General features: G+C 44.1%; 1 protein-coding gene across 3 annotated transcripts in view; it reads right to left on the bottom strand.

The window, feature by feature from the left end:
- LOC107310235 (serine/threonine-protein kinase Sgk3) overlaps window positions 1-20,235 on the bottom strand; it is a 47,049-nt gene extending 26,814 nt beyond the window's left edge. Inside the window, exons 1-2 of one of the 3 annotated variants that reach the window (XM_015855692.2) lie at window positions 20,120-20,235; window positions 19,619-19,787 (exon numbers count right to left, since the gene is read on the bottom strand). The gene's annotated coding sequence lies outside the window, so the exon portion shown is untranslated. Of the gene's footprint in view, window positions 1-137; window positions 444-19,618; window positions 19,791-20,119 lie in introns of those variants that run through there. The other 2 variants (XM_015855693.2, XM_015855694.2) reach the window with 2 other exon arrangements.
- Window positions 20,236-23,867: the final 3,632 nt, after the last annotated feature.

Genomic DNA, 23,867 nt, shown 5'->3' with positions numbered 1-23,867 from the left:
ACGGCCGCAGCCCTCGCACGTCACGGCCGTCCCGTAATGAACCTCCCGGCACTTACAGCCCTCGGCGGTACGCGGAGCCCCCGACCCAGCGCCACGGAGTCGGAACCGCCCGGCCCAGAGCCCCACCAGCTGCTCACCTTCCCGGGCTCGTTCTCAGCCCTGGGGGCACGGCGGCTCTGGGCCGGCTCTCCAGGCAGCGCTTCGCTTTCCTCCGCCTCACGCCCGCTTCAGGAATGCCGCAGGCGAACGCACAGACGCAACACGAGCAGCGCTTTCGGTTCCAAGGAAAAAAAAAACAAAAAACACAGCAAAAACCCAACAGAAACGAAGCGGAGGAGGGACGGCTCCACCTGGGACGGGCGGCCCCCACACACAGCCTCACGTGCGCCCTCGCTCCGGCCGCGGGAAGGAAAGCACCGCCCGCCCCGCTCCCGGCCCCGGGCAGCGCGGCACGGAGCGCCCGGGCGGCACAGAGAAGCGGGCCGCCCCCTGCCCGCCCACGGCCGCTCCCCTCCGCCCCCGCGGCGCCGGGACGCGGCCCGGGCGGGGCTGCCCGGCGGCCAGAGCGGCCTCCAGCCCCCCGGGATGGGACTGGCCTCAGCTGGAGGCGGGCTGCGGGACGGGCTGATGTAGCCTGAAGAACTGGAGGGTGGTTTGCTGTGTTCCGGCTACAACGTCGGGCTCGGTAAGCTTTTCCAGAGCTGACTGTGGCCATAAGGAAATTAATAAAAACACACGTTCCAGAGAAGAAATCTGTTTCAATGGCAGCATTGCTCCCACTTTGTTGAACAGGCCAGGGACACCTGTGCACATGGGGCTTCTCCACATGCAGCCTCTAAACACGAAGGGTCATCAGCTGTGTGACACACAGGAACTGTAGTCTCTAAACGTGCATATATTCACCACTCACCCAAAGCTGAAGAGGCAAGCAGCCAACACACATGATAATACCGAGATTGAAGGAGCAAGTACGATGTTTTATCCTCTTCCATGTAAATACCTGAAGTGATTCTATGGGTTTCAAAATCATTCTTTGCTTTTTGACTGCCGTGTGAAGAGCGAGCGAGCGGGAATGCACAGCACTACACCCAGGTGCCCCAACACACAGCACTCCTCCTCAGCACTCACGTGTAGGCCTGACGAGACACGACGAAGTTCCTTGATGCAGTTACAGGTATCAACATGTCCCTGGCGAATCCCAGGTGAGGAGATGTGGTTTCAGAGCAGTTCTGCTGCCAGACGTTCTACACAACCACACCGTCACATGCTGACAGTTGTCCAAGAGCTCTCTGCAAACCAACCAGCAAAGCAGCCTGGCACGGTTTGAAATACGTCAGTGCTCCGGTGCATGTTGTGACTGCACACACAGGCTGCAAGTCAACTGGATCGCAGCCTGCCATTTTAAGAGTCCTCCCAGGAAGGAATTCTCCCTTAGCCTGCTCTTATCCAGTTTGGGAATTCCATAGTGTGGGGCAGGCTCTGCTGGATCTGAACACACTGCATGGAGGCAACAGCCTTCTGTTGAGGTATCTGCCTTGCACTCACAGGGCATTTTTATGAAACCATGCTGGTACATCTTGTTCTGATCCAGAAGAGAAGGCTTTGAACTTCAGTCAGTACAAGTAACTCACTGGCAAATAATTCAATCAGCTAATCTGTATGCAGGGGTTATTTTCAAGTCATTTAGCAGTGCCCATCTCCCATCCGGTTGATAGGTTTTGGTTAATCATTCACTCATCGGCAGGGCCACTAAACAGAGCCCTACTGACTTACAGTAAAGGGCCTCAGGGCAGAGGACCCTGGCCCAGGGGTAGTTTAACCCTGCCCACCTGACCACAGTCTGAACCCTACAGCTCTGAATGAAGAGATAAATTTGTTCTTCCTCACAGCTGAAAACTCTCTGAAGGCTGGTCTGTCATCTGTTTAATACTATGTATATATGCCGTGGTTCCTCTCACTATGGAGCCGGCCTCAGCCTAAGTAATTACAGAGCAGCAATGTGGTATGTATCCCTAAACTGCAGTTTGCCAGAATGAATTCCACATCCAATGTAGCTGTATATTGCATCACATCATACAAAACACGGCCAAGATCCTGAAATGTAAAGTAACCCTAATTTATACACTTCTTCGACGAGCTTTTAAAGTTTAGTACTTTAATGATGATTTGTTTTCGGATGGCTGGTGGCACAAAACCACAGAGCTAAACTTACAAGTCAGCACCCATTCTGATATTTTTATCCACGGGATCTCCCCAGCATTCCCCATTTATGTTCCCCTGGCAAGCAATGTACACAATGAATCTCACCTCCACCAACTGCTTTGCAGTACCTGGCTGCTGAGGAACGTTACAAACCTATGAGCTGTTCTTTCAAGCTATATAGTCTTTGTTGAAGAATGGACACTAAGTTGAGCTAATGTCTGAGATCAGACTTTTCTGCGATGCTATCTTGCATACCAAAGTATGTTTGGTTTACAAAGCCCATCAAAAGGCACAAATGTAACACTGCCAAAAAGTCCTTTATCAAGTAATTACTGTTAGACTTTAGCCTATAAAGCCCCAGACTTCTCACAGGAAACAGTCATTGGCCATTGTACCTAATTTTGCATTTGCCAAATGATTTTAATGCAAGAACCCTGCAAGAAGGTGGTTGTTGTCACTAGTGGGGTTCTGATCTAGTATCAGATCTGGAGGTTGGTGGCCCTGCCTTGATCCTTGGGGTTCCTTCCAACTCAAGCCATAAAAAACAAACAAACAAACAAACAGAAAGAAAGCAAACAAAAAACAAGAAGTCAACAACAAAACAAAACAAAAAGACCTCGAGCTACCTCCAGCTACCCAGGATTCTGACTGCTACAAAGACCCCATCAAACATATGAAGACAGACAGATAAATGTCTTTTTCCATCATTCTATGCTCAGTGCTTATCAGTTACACTCACTCTGTTTCCCACTCTCTGGTTCGGATTCATCTGATTAATCCATATCCATCCTCACTGCTTTCTTAGGGCCTGGACTTTGAAGAGGCCTGGTACCAGGCACGCAGTGCTGCAAAACATGGCAGCCAAGACTCACCTACTGCAGAAAACCATCTTCTGAGGGTCACTCTAGATGCACAAGATCACCAGGGAGCATAGGCTGTCAAGGATAAAATCGAGTAAGAAAACTCCCTCTGTGGAAAAGCGACTATGGAAGACCGGCTTACAGTCCACAGTGCATGTGCAAACGAGTGTCATCAGGTAACTGTTCTTTTCTGAAGCTGGTTTTGTAACATTTAATGGATGTATGCATATTAATAGCTTTCATTTAATTCATTTTCATAGTTGCGTGCCTGTGCTTATTAGAGAAGTCTGAATAATAGTTCAGTTTTACTTGAGCACTGTAGGAGAAATGATTTTCTTACTTTTTTTTTTCATACTCTCAATCAACCACAAAATGTCTTCAGATTACAGAGACAGTTTCAGTTTGGAGGAACTGAATGGCTACTTAAGAGACTGATACATAGTAATATGCATCAGCCTCTGCTCCCAGAGAAACCAACGCACCAACCAAAATGAACACAAGCCGCCTCTGTGAGAACTACTCAGTATGACCTCAACAAAGCTAAATGTTTGCAAGGAAAGGGAACTTCCCAATCCTGAATGACATTCACAGTGAGCAGACACGGTTTTCCAGAGCTCCAGACACAAAGACCATCCCTGCGTTCCAAGAAGTGTTGTGGGGCACAGAGGTTGGTGGAGATCCAAACCAGAAGGGAACCACACTTAGCATAACAAACACCACTAAACAAGGCAGTGGATAACTGTAGAAAAACAGTACTGAATTGTGTCATTTCATAAACATCACATGCACAGCCTGCATAGCGTGGACCAAAGGAATGATGACAGCAGTGCTAGATCAAAGACATTATTCACAGAAGCTTAAAAAAAAAGAAAAAAGGATTAAATCAAGTGACGCACATAATAGAAATGAATGTTGGTACACAAGTACACAAGCACTGTGCCAAAAAAAGCGGTGTCACTAGTAAAGAAAAACAGGTGTGGCTGGGTGATAACAAAAGCGAGATGGGAAACTGTGTGTGCCACGGATGCTGTTGCCTACCTTGGAAAAGGAAACTGGCTGCCAGTGCTCTTCAGATAATTCTGTTTTTTGTTAGAAATAGCTCTCATTCTCTTTAGCAGTGCCTTTACACCCCAGGATGACACTGCCAACATCCCACTGTTTCTGTGAGCAAGAGTCACGGTAGAAAACAGCATCTGCTGTCAGTCACATGCAAAGGTCCCGTAACCATGAGCTCAGTGGCACCTTCAGTGCCTTGGCATTCACATTTATCAATGACGCAGTGCATATATAGCATGACTGGTCCTTCCTAGAAGCAATAGCATCACTTTGAATGTTCAGTGGACTTCTGTGGGACTTCTGAACATCTGGATTGAATGGTCACTCTTACTTGTATGCTCCAAAATCAATGCAAACAGCTCACGTGCTGTCCTGGTATCACCTCTAGTAATGGGAGAGGAAACATCTCTGGAGAAAATATGGACATGTGGCACTTTATACAGATTTCATCTTAGTCCAAACATCACCATCATTGCTCACAAAGCAAAAGGGAGTTGACCTAAGGGTGTCTCCCTTCCCCCACCAAAAGCCAGTTTTGAGTTTCAGATCTTACTGAGCTCTAAGGAATTTTAATTCCCTGAAAGGCAGTGATCACCATATTCAAGCCGCACACAAGGCGGGGTATGTTACTGTTCCTCGTATGCTTCAAGTTCAGTTACATTCCATATAGCCCTTCAAAACGAGAAGGAATATGTTTCAGACAACAACTACGGGCAAATCCCCCATAGAAAAGGGAGTTTGTGAGCTTAGCAGCTATCACCACGCTGAGGGGAAATACTGGCTGCAGAAAATGCAACACAGTGGGCACCAGTGAGTGGTGGGGGAGGAAACCTGCAAGATTCATTCCACTGGGAAAGTAAAGTACCTCATGAGCCTGATAGCAACCTGTAATCTGCACCATGCCATAATCAGCTTCATATTTGATCCAAGTAAACTATTATTAGAGAACAAAGATAGATACAAATCAAGTTACTGTCACAAGCATTAGATAGGATTTTAAAGGATGGAAAGTAAAATGAAAATATGGGGACAAATAAGGACGTAAGTTATCCTTTTTATCCTTTTATACAAGAGTTCTAGTTTTTTGTATTGCTATATGACCAGAATCCTGAGTCTATTTTTATAAATCTGCTTAGGAAAATTCACTCTTTTGGACATACACCAGTATCTAAATATACTTACTGGTATCAAAATAGCCCTCTGGGATCTCTTTTGCTACCCTCACTCACTGAGGTGAGCAGTGTACCCAAACAAGATCTCTACAGCCAAGTTCAGCCATCAGGAGGAGGAGAACAGCACGAATACCAAACTCCAGATACAGACACGGTTGGAAAGGACCCTTAACATCATCATGCCCAACCACAGATAGCCTCATTTACTTTAGCTTTCTGTTATCTTAGAGAAGCGCACTGTCAACACTGCCTCAAGGCATCTGCTTACACGGAAGTTTTGCACAGATTTTACACGGGTTCCATGTATACAAGGAAAAGAAATGCACTGGACCTAACTTTTAAGTCCTATAGAGTTCTACAAAAACAAAACCAAGCAAAAAATAACCTACCAACTATGTATAACAAAATACTAAAGATAACGGGTTGTTTTACAGAGCCATGCAAATTAAGTTCTTCTATGTCAAATATACAGCTTGCAGTATGCGCTAGCAAGATCTGGGACAAGCTTCAAGAGACATGCATACATCACAGTAATCAATTACTGTGCTGTTAAATGCTTTGAAGCTGAAGTTATCCAATATACCTCTTGAAGTATCAGCGCTAGTTGCTAAAAAAAAACCTCCTCCCAACTCACAGTACAGTAAGACCTGCCTCTGTTCTTAACATAGACTCTTTGGTGTTCAGCTTTTACAAACAGTTCCATAAAACAGGTCAGCCAGCCGAGTATGCCCAAGATCTCAGCAGTGTGTGAGGGAAGGTATGCTAAAGCTAAGCTAAGTATAATAAAAAAAGCCCTCAAAGTAGTAATTTTGTATGGATGTTTCTTAATTCAGCCTCCCAAATCCCAGCTACAGCACGTTCAACTAGAATTGCAAATACAGGCTTGAGCGAACAAACATGCTTTGGTAAACAAATGCTTTGGCACACAATGTTATGTAGGTGGGGTCTATCCAGAATGTCAAGAATTCTTCCCCAAATCATAGAGATGAGCGAGAACACAACCACTATATTTGCTTTTTCAAGCTATTTACTGGTTGTTCATCTGTCCAAGTATTCTACTCAAATGAAATTAAACAAGGGTGGGTGGGTTGGGTTTTTTTTTTCCCTATTTGTTTTTCCACCCTCTTCACCACAGCCTGTATCTTCACTAGCTGGCAAGAGATGGGGAAGGTTCACTCTGAGTCTCCATCCTCCAGCTGCTCTCAGTTCCCAGTATATTAAGCTTTAGGAAATAAGCACAGAGTTCAGAAGCTTTACCATGATGGAAGGAAGGATGTATCACTGCTCTTCTCATTTCACAGCTGTTTTCCTATTTTCATTTGCTCACAGCCTTGTTCCAAAATAGCAGCACTTTAAAGGCAACCCAAGGTTTACAGAATAGATCAGATTTGGCTTTACTATTCTATTAATATCTCCAACAAATTGTTTACGTCAAGAGATGCATCCATTCTGCTACAGCACTGATCCATGCCAATTCTAGAGAGAAAGCTGACAGTAACAATTTGAAAGCCCCTCTACCAAAGTCAGAAGCTGCTTCTCTGTCCAAAAAGGAGAGAAATCATGGGAAATTATTGCAGCTTATTATTTTCTGTCCTTACTTTGTTGACATGTTTATCTCGCCATTTCCTCATGTTAGCCTCATACCCAGTCTATTACCAATCCACAGAGAATATGTTATCTCCAACTACTAACTATGGAGTCTGGCTTGGCTTTTATTTGTTCTCCAAGCACCCCCTTCTTCAGTCCTCAGAGTTCTGGGTCAATGTTTTACGTGTTTTCATGAGTGATTCTGAACTGATAGATTTATATGGAGATGCATATGTCCTGTCCTCTTATACCAGGTAAAACCAATACAATATAAGATGATGTCCAAGAACAAACTGGAGCAGAGGACAGATTATCAAATTTGGAATCTACTTAAACAATCTATCTTTTCATAAGAAATAACATGGCCTCAAGTTGCGCCAGGGCAAGTTTAGGTTGGATGTTAGGAAGAGCTTCTTTACAGAAAGGGTAGTTATGTGCTGGAATAGGCTCCGCAGGGAGGTGGTTGAATCGCCATCCCTGGATGTGTTTAAGAGCCGTTTGGATGTGGTGCTCAGGGATATGATTTAGTGTAGGGTTGTTAGAGTTAGGGTACTGGTTAGGCTGCGGTTGGACTTGATGATCTTCAAGGTCTTTTCCAACCTGGGTAATTCTATGATTCTATGGCAGTCTAGCAGAACCAGTTAAATATATACTGCTCATCCTGAGAAAAACTAGGCCTGAGTATGAAACACAAGTAAAAGTTACGTACATCCCCCAGATCTCAATGTTAACTCAAGACCACTATTTCATAATGAAGTTTTTAAAGGGCAAATGTCTGTATTTAATCTTTCAGATCAGCAGTGTTTTGGATGTTAGCTATTATGGTGTTGGGTGGTAAAGAACAGAGGGAACAAAGAAAGGTATGGCAGGTTACCTCATGGAACATGAACACTAAGTAGGAGAATTTTACCTGCCAACACTTTCCTACAGCTACTTTAAAGGGACAAGAAGTAAATTACCTAAAATGCATTGTGTTTTCCTGCAGTAGTCATTCAAAGTAGTCCCATGTTTCGCAGGAAGGTGTTCCTGCACACAATTCTAAACAACTGTTTTCCTTCTGTAAGACATGAGAATGCGTCCCGCTCCACATACAGCGTTCTCCAACAGCGCTGCACAAATTAAGGTAATTTTTGTAGACGACAGAACAATTTCAAGCTTGCGTAAGAACACAAAGGAACAAAATGCCGAACTTTTGTAATTACCTGGCAATCTTACTTTGTGTCAACCTGATTCATTACACGTTTTCATAAATCTTACAATTAAGCACAGGAACAATTTTGTTCTAGAAGCGAGATAAATCATTTTTTAAAGCCATGAGAACCAAAGATGTTGTACATCTCATGAACTGAAGCATTCGGTAAATGTATTGCTACCACATTTAGAGTAAAATATGGGAATTGTTCATCATCTGCACAACGTTCAACTACCAAAAATCAATCTCTGTTGGGATGAAATAGCAGTGTTGGTGAGGACAGCTGAACTGGAATATACACCAAGCAAAGCTACCAGGAGTGGTGTTAGAGAAGGGTGCTAATGACTTTCAGTCTTGATTTAACTGATTAAAAGTTCATTTCAGTTTGAAGCAGGTACCATGTCAGCACTCTAACATCTGTGACACACTACCTCCACTTCCACTCAAGTTTGGGATGAGTCACTAGCAGATTACTGCACCAAATTGCTTCTGATCCAAATGTACTTTTCTTTTATATAAAGTGCAGCAAACAACAGCCCTTCAACATACCCACTTCAGAAATTCTGTCTCCTCGTTCACCCTTATATATCCCTACACTTGAATCAGTTGAAATGCACTTGAATAACCCATGAAACCATGATGCAATTTCCTCCTTAAAGCTTCCATGTCCCCTGTCTGCCATGGGCCCCTTACCAAACCTCCTCCTAGCCACATGCTTTGTATTACTCTTTGAGTAGAAAGAGATCTCCACTGAAATAAAGTCTAGGTAATCGTGGGTATTTCCATCCCTTCACCCACCTGCCTCCCTATTGATGCTACTGATACGGATGCATCTTCCAACTCAAAAAACACAGCGCTGTCAGTTTCTCACTCTTATAAGAACAATATCTAATTTTGAGAAGAGAAATGCTTTACAACTAAAGGAAAAAATAGCTAATTAAGTCAAAGCAAGGTTGCTATTTGTACTGCTGATTCTGAATGTCTCAAATCACATAAGCTGGAACAGTTTAGCACTTTTATTGGATCATGGAGTGGTAGCAGAATATCTATCAACTAACAAAAAGACCAGAAGCTGAGGGAGACAAAAAGAGAACACAAAGAGCATGAAGCTAATACTAAGGGGAAAGAAATTCTGGATATTCCACAGAAATACAAACTTGAAAGCATTAACACTGTCATTGTGGTAGACAGGTACAAGTTATACCTGTGTGGATGCTAGAATTTTTGGAGTATGAAAACTTGGACATGTGAAGATTAGTTACTGAATTTACATAGGCTTATAATTTCATTTTATTGCATGTCTAGGGAAGATGAGAGCACAGCCTGGGGCTTCCTGTAGTGTTAAGAGGGAGCAGATATGGAAACATGCAGAACTTCCACTCCTTTACTATATAAATCTCCATGTATTTTTCACTGCATTGCTTTGCAGGAAAAATGCATGCATGTACCAGGCTGGGTTTACTTAGGGAAGAACAAGAAGTTATTTCAGAGAATGCTTGTCGGTATCTTCTGAACAAATAAACCACAGGATTTGTATTTACATTTTAGATGAAAGTTTTCAAATACTGCTACATAATCTGCCCAGACCTGAAAAGTTAAGCTGTCAATTTCCTGAAGAGCCTTAAAAAGAAAAACCATCTGATGGTGGTTTGTGGTTAGTTGTGTAGCATGCTGGCACAGAATATATCACAAAGTTGCAAGGATGTCAGAATACAGAATTAAATCCCAGATATTGGCTATGGAAAGTAAATAATAAACTCAGCTGTGGATCCTGATAAACAGACTAAGCAGCATTTTCTTTGCCTGTAGACCATTTTCTTGGCCAAGCCTGTTCAGATTCCAATGAACAATAAAATTAAGAGCTACTACACTGGAAACCATAGGAATAGCAATAAAAGTACCTGCAACACATGCTAAAAGATTCAACCAAAGCACATGAGAAGGTTTTCCAGTAGAACGAGGAAAAGATCTTGTGTGTTTCTAATCCCATGAGATCTTAGTCATTATGCTGCAGTGGAGTGAGATTATTTGCTAAAGACTGCCTTTTTATTGAGCTAGGAAAAGAAAATCCCAACCAGTCCATTTCAAAGAACTGCATGTCCTACTTACTTCTGAAAGCACCCCAGCCCCAGCATTGCTGGGTCATTTGTGTTACAGCTGAGCAACAGCAGAACGGTCAGTTCACATACAGATTCTGGAGAGACCACTTGCTCACCGTCCCCAGTGACACTGCAGCTCCTTATGAGTGTTTAGAGGTGTGCATCAATATGCTCAAGGACTTTGTTTGCTAAAGCTTTTAAATCTCCAGTTAGATGCACGATATGAAGGGGTGCCGAAAATATCCAAATCTCTGTCTTATTTGGTTGGAGGTGTTAATAGAAGTGGATCCCTCTCACACTGCAGCTGTAACTTGTCTCACCAGCAAGGAAGAAATGGCAGAGTACAGTTCTTTAGGAAACAGATCACCTTTATTATCTCATGTAGCACTTCAGCATAACGTGGGTGTGATGCAGCTTTGTGTGCGTAGTGGCTGCCTGTGACAAAGACAACCAAACAAATTTATACCCACATATTTCAGTCACACCCTTTTAATCATTCTCAGTAGACTACCTAAGAATCCCTTAAGTTTTCAAAATCTCTTCATTCCCAGCTCTTAGGACTCAGGTCAGATGCATCCACTGATGCCAGTACTTCCATTCAAAGGAAAGGCTGACTGGATTGACTCCCCTGGTGGGCTGGGAATGCCGGCTGTTTTCACTGACTGGCTTTCCAGGAAGCCAGCAGAAAGCTCCTGCTATCACTGCTATCGCTGCTATCACTGAGGGTGGACGACTGAAGCATGTTGTCTCTTTCTGGAGTGGGATGCAGTACTGCATTCCCTTCTGAAAACAGGAATGGGAAGCACTTAAACTCCTAAGCCACTCAAGTCATAGAACTGTTATAGAATCAATCATAGAATCATAGAATCACCGAGGTTGGAAAAGACCTAAAAGATCATCCAGTCCAACCGTTCACCTATTACCAATAACTCCCACTAAACCATGTCCCTCAACACAACATCCAGTCTTTCCTTGAACACCCCCAGGGTCGGTGACTCCACCACCTCCCTGGGCAGCCCATTCCAGTGCCTGACCACCTTTCTGAGAAGTAATACCTCCTAATGTCCAGCCTTGTTGGAGAAGCAATGGACCTCAATCTTATGCCTAAAACCATGGTTTGAGGGGCTTAGATGCATCTTCCCTGCTTAGTCGGACAACCAGAGTGTGGAGGGCAATCTGAACCTACCATGGATGGGTTCAGAAGATAAACTGACTAAAACTCATGAAATGGGAGGCAAAGGCTCATAAATATAATAAATATAATGAAGACAAATGTCAATGCGCTTACAGTGCACCTCACAAGACAAATTTATTAAAAGAGAGAATGAAGCAGAAGCTTCCTTAAAGGAACAATAGAACAGCACAATCTGACCTTGTGCCCTACAAAAGCAAACAACAGAAGTTGTTGTAAAAGACTTCTTTGTCAAGGTCTTGTGTTTGGGCATCTCTGAGGAGCTCAGGGCAGATGCAGGATGTGAATATCTGGTCAGATTGCTAACACTGAGTATTACATTTGCATGAGCACAGGACCTCAAAAAATCAGCACAGTTAAGATAAAGTTACATGCAAATTAGGAAAGAAAAGGTAGCAACAAATGATCCTTACTGTCCATATATTTTACCCTAAGAACAAGAGGAACCTTGCAGCCCTACATCTTGAAGGAGTGTGTGCACATGCATGTGTACAATGGAGAAAACAAACAAGCAAAGAAAACAACAACAACCAGGTAAGAATATTAGGGAGATTAGAGATTCACAAATTAGCCAGACTGATGAATTTCCTTCTGAGATGTAGCTCGGTTACAGGTTACTCATGAAGGGTAAGTAATGTAATATATAAAAAATGGGAAAAGGGCAAATATATCACCCATCTTCGTTACAATGAAATTAGAGCCAATAAGGCAGCTTAATGTCAAATTCCCAGGAAAAGAAAAAATCCAGAATAAATGAATTAGCAGCACCTTAAGCTGAACGAGCAGCCAGAGGAGATTTGCTAAATCACACTGCTAACTGCCTCTGACAGGCCTTCCAGACAGGTAGAAGGGAAAGCACAGATGTCACATCTTTCCTTTTAGTAAGGCTTCGAAACTGCCTCGAGGTATTTTAACAATCAATCTACAGATGCAGGGAGAATTAATCGTTTAGGATGTGAGAAACAAAGGTTAAATATACAAATGTCAGGATACAGTAGTAATTTGGAAGGACAGAGTGAAATGTCATGTACAAGATACTTCCCTCAGGCAGGAAACATCAAATACAGTCAAGATGAGATGCAACACAGCTGTAGGCTACAGTGGATCACAGGAAATAAACACCAAGTTGTTCTAAGAAAGACAAATGTTGTTACAAGATACCAAAAAAAGTATTTGGAGTGCAAGAGCAGAGCATTATCAGCTGAACTTAACAGTTTCTTTCTGTCTCTCTCTGTTCCTATCTGAATACCTAGGAGAGCTGTGGATCCACCAGAAAGGGTCTAGGAACAGCAATGAGAATGCAAAGCAATCTAAAAAATAGGACCTAGGGCTGGGGTGGGATCCTGGACAGGATGGTTGTTAGGACAGGGGAAAACCACACAAGGGACGGCTGCTACTTTAGAATACTGCTACAAGAAGGGAACAGTCTCTTCCTCAGTCAAGCATGGATAGGACCAGTCCTAATGAGTTTAAAATGAGCACAGTAAAGGTTCGGGTTAGACGCTGGAGGAGGGGAGGCAAGAACATTACAAACAAAACCAAATAAACACAACAACCAAGCAAGGAAGGGTAGTGAGGCACTGGAAGAGATTCTACAAGGCCTTTAAAAACAGCTGAGGCAAACACTTAATAAAAGACAGATTTCACCTTCAGGGCACAGACATTTTAGATGGCCTCTTGAGACTTAAAAAGTACAGCTGGAAGCAATGTTCTATGAACCATGGAGGTTTGCCCTGTGCCAGACGGTGCGTGTTGGGACCAGCAGTAGCATCTGTGCAGCAGAGAGTAAGTAAAGCAGGACAGATCAACTACTGCAGCCCAGAACAGCACGACTTATCTCAGCCACCAGGGAGGTGTAAGTTCTTTGCAGCAACATGCGTGCCAGAGTGACAGCACCAAGAGCTCAGGTACCAGGCATTGATTCAAGACTGTATATTGACTGCTGACACCTAACGTGACAGATGGGTGGATTCAGTAGGTGTGAGTACAAACACAGAGCTGCTTTCTCATCACACCCCCCCAAAAAATATAAATGAAGACCTGTGTTGTGGTGCTTTTTGACCTGTATACAATTGCACAACTAAAGCGAAAAAGCAGAAGGCCAAGCAGCCAAGCCATCAATCTCTTCCAGCTCCCAAGTCATAAAGCAGTCCCCATGACAAAGAACGTTCCAGTTTTTCATCAACAGTTCCTCATTTCTGGTTAACGTGATGCAACTTTGTTTTCTTTTCCCCCTAAGGGAAGTTGTGTGTATGTCTGAGAGCGTGTAACTGCCATTGAAAAGCAGCTCTATGTTCAGAGGCATAGGGCCAACTTCTGTGCCTTACAACACAGTCGCTCTGTAGCAAAGGAGCTGCCAGTGCACCTGTGGAAATACTCAGCATGTACAGATTCCTTATCAAAGACTGGTTGGTTTCTTAACCTCTGCCCTTCACATACAGCACGATTCCCTGTATAATTATAACTTTGACTGGGTGGTTGATGATAATATTTATTTCAGGTCATTTCAAGTGATGTCCCTACATAAAATATCAAGCTGATTTTTGCACATGATGACAAGTTCACCCTCTCGTTTCTGAGTAAAGCCCTGCATGTGCTGTGCCATTCCTTCTTCCACCTCTATTTTAGTTCTTCAGAAACAAAAACACACGAAACACGGGGAAAAAAAAACAACCTCAATGTCAACAATTAAAATGTTTACACAGAAATTCGAGATACTTCTTAATACTTGACAGCAGCTACAGAATTCTGGTTTTATTCCCAGATAATTAAACAGGAAGGAGGGCTGAGGGCATCAGACGTGAGAGTATCTTAAGCGAGGAACTCAGCCAGCACATGTTGCAGAGCTACACTTGCAAGACAGGCATCAATTACACATTCTGGTGAAGTACTCCACAAGTTCAGCATTTTAAGGCTGTTCACGAGTTTCTAATGGCCTCTGTCAATTCACATAAAATGTGCTCAAACACTCAGATGCCATAAGCAAAACCAAGCGGATCATAAATCTGAAGGTCTTCTGAATTGGTGAGGCTAAGTCAAGCTTCTGCTTTATATTTGCATTGCCTTGGATGTGTGAATTAAAATCCAGGCAGCAAAACTTACTTTTAATTGGTGTGGGTGGTAGATGAGCTCTCTCCTTTTCAGTCTGCCTTCTGGTTTTAATTGGGTGGAAAACTATTGTAAATATTTTCTTCTTTCACACTGCTCCTTCCCAAGCTTTTCTGTAAACAAGTGAGGTATTGTTTAGCTGCTATACACTACATCCCACACACCCCAAACCAAAACAGAGAAAAAGTACACATTCAAATTGCTACAGATCACTTGGGATTCTAAGGGTTTCTTTAAATCACACAGCAGAGCGACTCACATACCTCCACATAAATTGGGTAGCACCAGATATAATATCTTTTTACCTTTGCTTTTCATTATCAGCTTAAGAAGAGAAAAGCAGACTTGGAAACTTCAGCAAACGAACCTAGAAAGGTTTGCTCAGCAGCCTCTAAGTCTCTGGTCAACAGCTCTGTGCTGTTCAAGGCACAAGTACAAGTGCATCACTGTTCTCTCATCTAAATGTAGAATAATTCTAGGATTCATGGCAATGCCAGCTTAAACTCAGCTCTAAAGAAACCCTTTGTTTTCAAATAAATCAGCGCCTCGTTTTAGATAATTCTATAGAGAATCCTATTCATCTACCACGTAACATATTAGTTAACATGAAAAGAGCACCAAAAAGGGCAGTCAACCTGCAAAAAATTCTGAAGAAAAGTGAAATTAAACCAATTTACCGCATGCCTTTGGAGTTAGTTATAATATATGTGTACACATGCACAAGACAGAAAACCCCATCAGAAACAGCACCGTTTGTTCTTAATACAAACACTTTATAGTAAGAGGTTTGACAATTTATGAGCACATCAGGCACGCTCTCCTGACAGAGTCATGTAATTGCTCATTTTCTCTGTCACTGATCCAAGTATCACATGATTTTTCAAGGGATGCCACTAAGGGCCAGCTTTGTGGTCTCCTTGTACAGAAACCCCATATGTTTCCAATAAGGGCTCCGAGCACAGAAAGATAGAGAAGAGTTGTTAGACCCAGCAATTCCAAGGCAAACAGAAAACATTTAAACTATAATCACAACTACTACTTTGAGGCAAGGGAGCACATCCCTGCTGTTCTTGTCTTAAGGCACTTGACAGCCTGGGTGTATTTGCCAGGTAGCTCTTATTTCTGAACTACTCTAAAATCTCTCCGTTTAGAAGCTTTCGGTACCTTTCCAAAGGTCTAGACTTAATGCATCTTCCTTTTGCAAGGTATAGTTTACCCCATCCAAAAGCCATTTTTTTTTAATTACCTCCTATCCCTATCCCACGTTCCTTCAAATTTTAAAGCAAAGCACATAAACTGCAAATTCCAGAACATTTAAGTCAAGTTTTCACTTTTTGATTGCTCAGTCATTATTTACTGAATTTAGTATGGAACATATTTAAGGGTGTGATAATGATCCCTGTTCTTAAATACCAAACACTAAGGTGCCACTAAAAAGTCTCAACTATGGCTATCTTGATCTAAATACACAGCTGCTCTCTTACACTTCTGCAGACTCTGTACATCAGCATTTAAACACATATGTCCAACATTCCTGCACTTAAGCAGAAGCTACACAGGGAATGGGAGATCAAGGATGTACAAGGGCTGCAGTGCTTGCCCAAGGGGGTTTACCCTCAGACTTCATGGGGACCCAACAGCAGCCTCTGATGGAGAACGTTACCCAGAAGTCAGGCTCTTTGCTGAGGAGTCTGGTTCTGGAGGTTTTCAAAACCCAGCCAGAGCCCTAAGCAAGTTTGCATGAACTCAATGTTGACTGTTTTCAGTAGGTAGTTGCACTTGACACATCCCAGGGTTCCCTTCTGACCCAAGTAACTGCATGATCTAACACGTGTAGCCCTAAGTAGCGCTTCCCCTTTGGCACATCTTTCTGTTGGAACTCAGAAATGTCACTCTAATGCAACAGCATCACAGGACAACAAAGCTCACAAGTCCCCCAAACACAGCTCCTCATTAGAATTGTCATTTCAGCAAATGTTAACGAGGCCAAGCCGTGAAAGGTGGCTTCTTCAAAATAAGAACTGTGCCCAACTGGTGCCATGTTTTAGACACAAACAGGAAAGGTACGATACCTAAAAAGCTGGCACACAGTTTGCTTATATTTAGAACAGATTTTGCATCCTATGTGATTTAGATAAATCCTTGGAAGAGACTTCAGTGATGAGACACGAGGTGTAACAGTCGTATATACATATTTGCATAGACGCTAGGAATCCATTCTGACGTACCTACAATGTTACCAACACCGAATCCAGAATCAAAGGCGAAGTATTCCTTTGTCTGAAGCCTGATCCAAAATATTTTGCATGTAAAAAACCACAGTGCAGCAGTTATGCATTCTCAGTTTTTCACTACAATAAACAAGAGATGGAGAAGTACCACTGAAAGAGATATGATCCTAAGAACCAGAGGATCAGGCAGCAGTAAAGCAGCTGGCAGTGCTTCACCTTCTGTCTCAGCTGAGACCTCCCTCCTCTTAAGCACCACATCATGGAGTGTCAGAAGCCCATATCCCTCTGATTAATTTTTCTCCAAGAGAAATATAACCATCTATAAGGTTCCACAACTCTTACAGAGACAGTGTTTTGCTATAGGATCTGGCAAGGCAGTTAGCACCAGCAGGTTGCCAGTCATCCTCACAGTTTCAAATGAGACTGCCAACAATAAGACATGTTAAGTTGCACCAGGGGAGGTTCAGGTTGGATATCAGGAAAAACATCTTCTCTATAAGAGTGGTGAGGCATTGGAACAGGCTGCCCATGGTGGCGGTGGAGTCACTGTCCATGGAGGTGATCAAGAGACATGTAGATATGGCACTGAGAGACATGGTTAATGGTGGGAATGGGTTGATGGTTGGACTAGATGATCTTAGTGGTCTTCTCCAACCTTAATGATTTCTGTGGTTTTTGCCTTAAAGACTGACGTGAAAAGACTGTGTGAAGATATAACCTCATATCTTTGTGTTTCTCCCTTTTCTAAAGACCGTGGAATTTTATTATTATTATCTCAACACAGTTAGAGGTCAGGTTGCAGCCACCCCAACCTGTGCATAAGGTCAGTATGGCAGGAATAAATGCCTGTGTAAGAGGTGACAGGCCAGCACTCATTCTACAGAGTTACACCAAAGGCAGCACAATGAGTGCTGCAAGAGCTGGGTTCCTGCTGGTTCTCCCCACTTCAGGCTGTGGCAGCTTGTAGCACCTTCCATGCATCAGCCCAGGCTATCAAATGCAGCACCAATTTGCCTCCCACTCAGCTCCAAGTAGCAGCTGTGGAGGTGGGGGAGATGTGGGTTTGAACCTCTTGGGCACAGGGAGCAGGATCCCAGGTTCCAACTACCAGAACCACCAGCCCTCCAGCCACCACCAGCTACCTATGTAAAGGCCATGTTTAGAAAGAACACATAAAACAACACCTAAACAACTGATCCTATCAGTGTGAGTGTTCACAGAACACTTCCTAGGTGCCCCAGTTTCCTCTCTCCTCGGAGCTTTGATGCTCAACCACAGCAGCTTCAGATATAGCACTTAACTTCCTGCTCAAGGATGGAGATGAGCTACACCTCAGACACTTTCGGAGCTGGGCAGATACTGTGTTATGCAGCGTGGAAGACTTGGAGGGACTGTGAGAAACAGGAGCGCAAGGGCAAGCTCAATGAAGACGTTTTAAAGCATACTTGCAGTATTCTCAAGTCCTTCAGTTCTACTTTGGAAAGCGTGTTTGCTTTGCAGGTTATGTTAGCAGATGGATACTGCTTAAGCTAGAACAAAATGAAGCTTCAATATAAACATGTGAAGTGCTGTCTTCAAATAAAAACAACATATTGCTTTACTACAGCTCAGTCTACAGAAGCATGTAGATTACTCGTGCTGTTATCTAGAAACCTTGTGGAAAATGATCTGGGATACAGGCAGGGCAACCTGGGGAAGTGCTGCTGTATGGATGTGGCTGGAGGATCAGAGCTTATTAGAAACTTAACCTCTGTAGATGGGATGAAAAATAAGATTTGACACGCACTCTTCTACAGTGATGATTAACCCGAACCTGCAATTAGCATTCATGACATTATGAAATGACAAGATTATTTCCATCATAAATCCCAGATCCCAAAAGAGCTGCTACACATCTATTTTTATTTGCCAGTACCTGTGACATTCTATTTAATATACTTTATTTTTAGAATTCAGTATATTCTATGGAAACTTCTTGTTGCTGGGTCAAGTAGGCTTTGAAGGCTGGCAGCCAATCCAGCTGCTTAGTTTGAGAGAATTCTGAATATTAAAAACCAGCAATCACTATTTTAAACACACACCATTACAGCAGAATTATCCACCTACTCGTGGACTGACTTGAAACAACTCCAAAAATGAACAGACAAGTACTTTTACTGGGAATTTTAAAGTAAAGCTTTAACTACTAGCTGCCTGCAGTGCGTTATTTCATTAGCAGATCACAGCAGAACGGGCCAGAAACCACCCAACTCATGTCTCTTGTGGCTCCTCTGCTCCATGAGATGTGAGCATCCAGCCTGAAAGGCTTCTCAGAAAGCTGTCCATCCACACCCGAACGCAGATGGGCAATAATGAGAAGCAGCAATCCCTCTCTGCCGCTGATCGCTGAAGTAAAGATCCCCTTAAAACAAATCCAGCACTTCACAAGCCCTGCACTAATCTGGGCACGCTGTATGTACCGATCCTGGAAGTTCACATTCTCGTCAGTCACAGAAAGGTTTGGGTTGGAAGGGACCTCAAAGCCGACCCAATTCCAGCCCCATGCCATGGGCAGGGCTGCCACTCACCAGCTCAGTGCCCAGGGCCCCATCCAGCCTGGCCCTGAGCGCCTCCAGGGATGGGGCACCACAGCTTCTCTGGGCAGCTGTGCCAGGGCCTCACTCCTCAAGGAATGTTTAATCCTCTTTTAAGGTAGCAGTGCTGATTTTAACAGATTAATACGAAAGCCACTTAAACAGAAGGGCTGTCAGCACCTACTCTGAGCGCTCAATCCATATTTAAACGCTATTTCAGCACTCACAGCACACACTGAAGAGGCTGCAGCGCTCAGCACAGCAGAACACACAGCAAGGTAACTGGGCTTGGCTGAATATAAGCGCGTATCCACGCTGTCTGCCCCCTCCCCAGATCCCCTCTCACCTCCATCCTGGGTCACTCCGGTGTGGTTAAGCGGTGGAGCCGCAGGCCTCGCTGTCAGCCATAGCTGCGATCAGCACACGGGGCTCCCTGCCGAGCCCGGCCAGTGCAGGACGGCACCACACGGAGCAGGGCGCAGAACGTGCGGGAATACTGCCTGCTGTGGGCAGTACTGCTGGGGGGGGGGAGGAAGGAAAAAAAAAAAAAAAGAATGTGAAATACGGAATGGCTTCACAACTTATTTTTAAGATACATCCGTATGTTCCAACTGAAAATAAATAAATAAATAAGAGAAAAAAAGAAAGCCGGAGTTTCCCCGTGGCTGCCCGCAGAGCGCTGCCTCCCGCCCTCCAGGACCAGCTCCGCGCTCCGGGGCTCGGTTCTCTTTCTCCCCGCTGACAGGCAGCAGCGCATACCCCAGCCCTCTCGTACCGCCGGGCCGCACCGCACGCCCGCTCCGAAAGGAGGCCGAGCGGTGGGTCTCCCCTCCCGTCCCGCACCCACCTCCTCCCGCTCGGCTCGCTCCTTCCCTGCGGAGCGGTCCCACGGCCACACGCGTCCGCCCCCGTTCGGGGCGGGAGGCGCAGCCGCCTCTCCCCGCCACGCCGCGAGGTCAGGCCGGGACGCGCGGCCCAGCGGCCCCTGGCGGTCGCGGCCCGAGGGAGCGGCGGAGCGGCCCTCCCTGCCACGCTTTCCTCCCTGCAAATTTCCACAGGATGCCCCCGTAACATCCCGCCCTGCCTAGGCAGATGCAGGTTCAGCAACAATATCAATGGGGGCCATTATTTTCTGCATAGAGGAATTCAGAGAAATTACTTTTCGGAAAGGGTAGTCAGGCATTGGAATGCACTGCCAAGGGAGGTGGTGGAGTCACCGACCATGGGAGTGTTCAAGAAACGCTTGGATGTGGTGCTGAGGAATGTGATTTAGCCAGGAAGTATTGGTAATGGTTGGACTAGATGATCTTCTAGGTCTTTTCCAACCTTGATAATTCTGTGATTCTGTGATTCTGTCATTCAGTCTGAACCCTTTGCTTCATACAGACTTCCGTGTCTTTCCTCAGCCTGTCTTCATAGGGGAGGTGCTCCAGCCCCCTGATCATCTTCGTGTCCCTCCTCTGGACCCTTTCCAACAGCCCTCTGTCTTTCTTGTACTGAGGGCTCCAGACCTGGACATGGTGATAACTCCTTCAAAACTGTGTGACGTTCCAAAATATCACAAACGAGAAAGGCTGCCAGATTGTACAGCATAGGAAGTTCCGTACAAATGTGCGGAAGAACTTCTTTACAGTGAGGGTGACGGAGCACTGGAACAGGCTGCCCAGGGAGGTGGTGGAGTCTCCTTCTCTGGAGATATTTAAGACCCGCCTGGACGCCTACCTGTGTGACATGGTGTAGGGAGCCTGCTTTGGCAGGGGGGTTGGACTCGATGATCTCTAGAGGTCCCTTCCAACCCCTACAATTCTGTGATTCTGTGATTATTTGGATCCTTTTTCATAGAAAGATGAAGTACATCTAATCTTGGTTGTAAACTTCTGCTTCTGGTAAGTCTTGAATACATGTGTCAGCACTTCCATGTGGGTGTCCTCCATCCACCTTCCACGTGTAACTGTTTATAATGCAGTTACCTCTCATGTCTGAGCTGAAGTTCTCCACATCGTAACTGAGCTATGAGAACAGCGTGTTTTCCTTTTGCTCTGCTATTCCCCTGTGAGGACATAAGTAAACACTCAATGTTCCTAATTCCTCTCCATTTTTAATAGGAACCACTGAGACTCAAAACCCTTTAAAGGGTGAGACTCAGCCCTTGCTGCTGCCACGGCTGTTCTGCCCTCTGCTCTGTCATTTATTTTCTTGCACAGATCCTTACAGACGGGTTGATTTGTTTAACTACACGCAGGTCGATGTCTGAACAGCTCACCTAGGAGCACCAGCCAGACTGAAAGAGAAAATGAGGAAAAGTCAGGTGACAATGACGTGCTGCTTTAATGCAGAACAACATCAGCAGTCTGTGTACCAGATGATGCTGTGAACCCCCAAGATAGGAAAAATATCCCTCGTGAGATCACCATTACTTCTGCCTGCTTGCTATCCCTGCTTTTGTTCTTTTTCACCTCACCTATTTGCATACCACCACCTTTCTTCCCACTGCTCCTCTTTCCCCATAGCAACTCTGCCTCCATACATCCTACTTCGCCTCCCACACCAAGAAGCCTGCACGGCTGAACTTCAGAAGGAAACATTGCAAAGACAAAGGAGTTGTTAGCCTGTTAATGTGCATGTTGCATTAAAGGGAGCATTTAGATGCTTTATTGAACTCCCAGAACTTTGTTGACAAGATCTCGCCTGGGATCCTTGTCTAACTCCACTGTGTTTCCAAGGGAAAATCCTCTTCTCCAAAGCACCGCTATCAGACTTTCATGCCAACACCCAAAGCAGCACACAAAGACAAAAGCAAATGTTGCCCTTTTCATAGGCACTGCTCTAAGCTGGTTCCACTTGGTTGTACTTCCTATCTCACTGGATGCTTTCACTTTCAGTCTTGCCAGCGTTATGAGCAAATCTAGATCAAATTTTGCAGAATCTGAATCTCGCTTGATACTGAGGGGGGCTGCTCAGCCTCCTGAGTGTAGAAAGAGACATGTTTCCAAGTCTTGGTTGTTTGTTCAGTAGTGGTCATCAGCAGCATAGCCCTGAGACAAGACAAATACCAAGGATGAAGGTACTGCCAGACCTGAGGGTGGTACTTCGGGCTGTGCAAGCACCTGCTGTAGTACCTAGCCAGAAGCAGCTCTCAGTGCAGTAGGTACAGTTCTTTTCTTGGAATGGCAACTTGTAAGCCATCAAGCACAAGATCTACAGCCTGGACAATAGTCATTTTCTCTTCCTCCTTAAAAGTTGGAGGCAAATCTGTTATTCTTTTACCACATTCTCCTATGCAGCTGCTGAGACATATTGTGCTGCTGTTAGACATCTGAGTGTGTTCTCTGTTAGAGAGATCAGTAAGTTAGATCAGAGTTTCCACTGCTCTGCAGTTTTTATTGCTGGACAAACTGTAAAGCTCGCCCATTCACACCACAAGCCTGTGTAGTTTTCGCATGCGAAGTAGAACCCTTTGTTTGCATTCAGAATTCCCTGTGCTTTGAGCTATTTGGCATATGAAACACATTTCAGCCTCCATAAGCAGAATTAACTACATTAATGGAAGACTTTATATTCTTTAAATTTGTAGTAAGAAAGACTTTAAAATAAAATGCTTTGTATTTTTTTCCTATTCCATTAAGATTTAAACTCCATTCACATTTATAGAAGTATCTTAAGAAGCAAGAGTAGACTTAAGACTTTACTTAGGGCTTCTAACTTATCACCTCCTTAATTACTGTGTTGTAGTGAGGGTTTCTAACTTACCACCTCCTTAGTCATTGTGTGTCGCAGTGATTAAAATGAAAATAGCTAAGAAGTTAAAATTGAGTTAATTTACCAGAGTTTCAGCTTAAGAAATCATCTCACTTAGAAAACACATTTATTTAATCAAGTGGCGCTTTTGCTGTTGTTCTTCTCCCTGTTCATTTTCGGTGGTTGCCATTTTGGGGAACAAGAAAGTCCCTGTGTCAGATGTTTCCCATGGCTTACCAGGAAGTACCAAGGACAAGGTGATGGTCTTCCCAAAAATACATCTCAAAACACACCACAGGTTGTTGGAGGTGATGTTCTATTCTTAAGATTGGAATTAGTGTATAAAAGTCTTTAAAAGTAGGGAATAAAAGTTTTGAGTTGGAAGTGTAGAAGACTGTAAGGAATCGAAGTAGAGGAATTAATAGAGTTTATGTGCATAAAATCTTCTTTGTATGTGCATAAAGCAGAAGAGCTGTTACTTAATGCTCGCTCTTCATTAACAGAGACACTCTTTTCCAGCCCCAGCAGGAGGAACAGAGTGGGTTTGCACAGTTCTGACTGTGCTGTGCATGGATGTGCTCTGGGCAGAGCGTATTTCAAACACCAGTAGCTGCCCAGATCTGAGGTAGTGGCTTTGCTGGTGGGAACCACTGGGAGTTTAGGAGAAATCTTTCTGCACACACGCTGGGACACAACTGCTATTGGATATGTTTGGAGTCCTACAAAGTTCCTATACCAGAGTGCCCACGTGCATCTCTTTCATCCACTCCTACCTCATCGCTTCTCTGTGTGTGTGAAACTGGCACTTGACACTTCCCATCATGGTTTTCCTTCATGGATATTAACACATCAGAGAG

This window comes from Coturnix japonica, chromosome 2, assembly GCF_001577835.2.
Source record: "Coturnix japonica isolate 7356 chromosome 2, Coturnix japonica 2.1, whole genome shotgun sequence".
NCBI classification, from domain to species: domain Eukaryota; kingdom Metazoa; phylum Chordata; class Aves; order Galliformes; family Phasianidae; genus Coturnix; species Coturnix japonica.
This window is presented reverse-complemented; position numbering and strand designations above follow the sequence as displayed.